Below are 3,889 nucleotides of genomic sequence, written 5' to 3' on the forward strand. Positions count from 1 at the left end.
AAAACTAACCTAATAATTAAACCTAAGAAAAAAGTGAAGAAAGAAGAAGCTATACTACTGGAAAGCAAACAAATAATTAAAAATTAAGACTAATGAATGAAATATGCAAGAAATGTTACCCAGGAATTATGAAGATTCTACTTGGATGCAAAGGTCTCACAGATGAACAGTAAAATTAGGCTCAGGAAGTCAGAGTGCGAAAAGGGTAAAATGAGGCCTTGGGTCTCTATTTATAGAAAAACCGTGGGGACCCTTCAACTTACCTAGCCAGCGCGGCCCGCACAAAAGATGGCCGCGGGACCCGCGCTGGATTTATAGCTATCGATTGAAGTAGTGCCCACAGCGGACCGCACTGTTATGCTACGCGGCCGCGTTGGGTAATCTTCAAGAGCCTAGTATTTAGAGTCATTATCAGCGCGGAGCCGCTGCAAAATGCTAACGCGGCCGGCGGGTGATTTAAACTTCAAGAGACTTAGCACCCCTTGCAACAAGCCAGCGCGGACCGCACTGATTTGTAGCGCGGCCGCGTTGGCAAACTTCAGAGACCTGACTTTTTGTGCTTTTGTTTTGCACTGCTTCAACATTATCCCTGCAACATCTCACAAACCATTAGCCCAAAAATCCTAGTCTACAAAGAAAATCAAAGAAATAGAAAAAGACATGGGTTGCCTCCCAAGAAGCGCCTGATTTAACGTCGCGGCACGACGCATGTTACCATCATATCACTTCAAATGAATGAGTGCCACCACGTGGCTGTCATCAAACTTTCCCAAATAATGCTTGACACGATGCCCATTGACCCGGAATACTTCACCATTCTTGTTTTTGAGATCAAGAGCGCCAAAGGAGTCACAAATACCACTTCAAAAGGGCCACTCCACTTTGACTTGAGCTTTCCCAGAAATAACCTCAACCGGGAGTTGAAAAGAAGAACCATATCGCCCACCTTGAATTCCTTTCCCCGAGCGTATTTGTCGTGAAGGTACTTCATCTTGTCCTTATACAAGGACGAGCTGGAGTAGGCATGAAATCTAAACTCATCAAGTTCATTCAATTGCTCCACACGGAGATTGGCTGCAACATCCCATTCCAAGTTCAACTTTCTCAACGCCCACATAGCCTTGTGTTCTAATTCCACCGGAAGATGGCAAGCCTTACCAAACACCAACCGATACGGAGACATACCAATTGGAGTCTTGTAAGCCGTCCGATAAGCCCAAAGAGCATCATCCAATTTCTTCGACCAATTGGTCCTATTAGCATTCACCGTTTTGGACAAAATACTCTTTATTTCCCGATTTGAGACTTCCACTGTGGATGATACGGGGGTGGTCACTTTGCGGTTAAACTCCATACTTATCAAGCAATGAGTCGAAAGCCTTGTTGCAAAAATGGGACCCCCCATCACTAATGATAGCACGAGGGGTGCCAAACCTAGTGAAGATACTCGTTTTTTAAGAACGCCACAACACTCCGGGCTTCATTGTTGGGTAAAGCCACGGCTTCAACCCACTTTGAAACATAGTCCACCGCCACAAGAATATAAGTGTTCCCACAAGAGCTCACGAACGGGCCCATGAAATCAGTGCCCCAAACATCAAAAATATCCACCTCGAGAATTGTATTGAGAGGCATTTCATCCCTCTTTGAAATCCCGCCGGCTCTTTGGCATGCATCGCATCTCTTCACCAAGTCGCTAGCATCTTTAAACAACGTCGGCCAATAGAAGCCGCAACTCAAAACCTTTGAAGCGGTCCTCACCCCCCATGATGGCCACCATAGGGAGAAGAGTGACAAGCCTCCAATATGTTCATTTGTTCACTTTCCGGTACACATCTTCTTATCACCCCATCCGTGCAAATTTTAAGCAAATACGGATCATCCCAATAAAAATCCAAGCTATCCCGCTTGAGTTTCTTCCTTTGGTTGGAAGAGAGCTCACACGGGACATTACCGGTCACAATGAAGTTGGCGATGTCCACGAACCATGGCATATCACACATAGAAACGGAAAGAAGCTGCTTGTCAGGGAATGTATCATTTATCTCAACACCATCACATGGTCTCCCTTCTTCCTCTAGCCAGGACAAATGGTCCGCAACTTGATTCTCGCTTCCCTTCCTATCCACAATCTCTAAATCAAATTCCTGAAGGAGTAGCACCCACCTCATCAATCTTGCTTTCGAATCCTTCTTTGTCATCAAATACCGGAGGGCTGCATGGTCCGTGTGTATGATCACCTTTGCCCCCATAAGATAAGGTCGAAATTTCTCCATCGCAAACACAATAGCCAATAGCTCTTTTTCCGTCACCGTGTAGTTTCTTTGGGCCTGATTCATCGTTTTGCTAGCATAATACACAGGATGGAACATTTTGTTGATCCTTTGTCCTAGCACCGCACCTACCGCCACATCACTCGCATCGCACATAAGTTCAAACGGCAAATCCCAATTAGGTGCGGTGATGATGGGAGTTGTTGTCAACTTGTGTTTCAATAGCTCAAAAGACTCCATGCACTTCTCATCAAAGATAAACTTGACATCCTTTTCCAACAATTTGCAAAGCGGGTTCACAATTTTTGAGAAGTCTTTAATGAATCGCCGGTAGAACCCGGCATGACCAAGAAAGCTCCTCACCCTTTGACAGAAGTAGGGGGAGGGAGCCTTGAGATAACCTCTATTTTTGTCTTATCAACTTCAATTCCTTGCCTCGAGATTTTGTGACCCAATACAATACCCTCTTGCACCATAAAGTGACATTTCTCCCAGTTGAGCACAAGGTTGGTCTCTTCACATCTTTCCAACACCCTATCCAAGTTCACCAAACATTCCTCAAATGAATCCTCCAAAACGTTGAAATCGTCCATGAAGACCTCCAAGATATCCTCCACCATATCAGTGAAAATTGCCATCATACACCTTTGGAAGGTCGCTGGGGCATTACATAATCCAAATGGCATTCTCGAGAAAGCAAACGTGCCATAAGGACATGTAAAGGTTGTCTTCTCCTGATCCTCCGGGGCACTGAGAATTTGATTGTACCCTGAGTAGCCATCTAGAAAACAATAAAAGGCCCGGCCCGCAAGACGATCGAGCATTTGGTCCAAGAATGGTAGTGGGAAATGATCTTTTCTTGTTACCTTGTTAAGCTTTCTATAGTCCATACACACTCTCCAACCCGTAACCGCCCGAGTAGGAATCAACTCATTGTTGGCATTGGTCACTACCGTCATTCCACCCTTCTTTGGCACACATTGGACCGGAGAGGTCCATGAACTATCCGAGATCGGGTATACCTGTCACGACCCAAACCGAAGGGCCGCGACGGGCACCCGGTGCCTTACTCAACCGAGTACCAATGTAACATATCTTTCTTATCATACTATCATGGGTAAATGAGCTAGAAAACCCTTCATGAGATAACAAGAATAAAACATAAGGGAATACTTAACGTATGATGACCCAACATGATATACAAACTTATACATGTGACATACGGGCCTATAAGGCCGACATGACCATTTGTAAACTCAAAACATAGGCCGACAAGGCCATACAAGTATCCATACACCTGACATCTGTCTACAAGGCTCTAAGAGTACATAAAATCATAAAGGTCGGGACAGGGCCCCGCCATACCAATCAATACATATCCAAATCATACTGACCAAATAGGCAACTCCGGAGCAAGTGGAGTACACCAACACCTTCGCTGAGCTGATAGCCTATTAGGAGGAATGTCAACCTGTCTATCGGGACCTGCGGGCATGAAATGCAGCGTCCCCAGGAAAAAGGGACGTCAGTACGAATAAAGTACCGAGTATGTAAGGCAGGAAAGCATAAATAAGAACAGTAATGTAAAGAGAGATAGAGGAGATACAACCTGTAAC

The sequence above is a fragment of the Nicotiana attenuata genome, unplaced genomic scaffold (assembly GCF_001879085.1).
Source record: "Nicotiana attenuata strain UT unplaced genomic scaffold, NIATTr2, whole genome shotgun sequence".
NCBI classification, from domain to species: Eukaryota; Viridiplantae; Streptophyta; class Magnoliopsida; order Solanales; family Solanaceae; genus Nicotiana; species Nicotiana attenuata.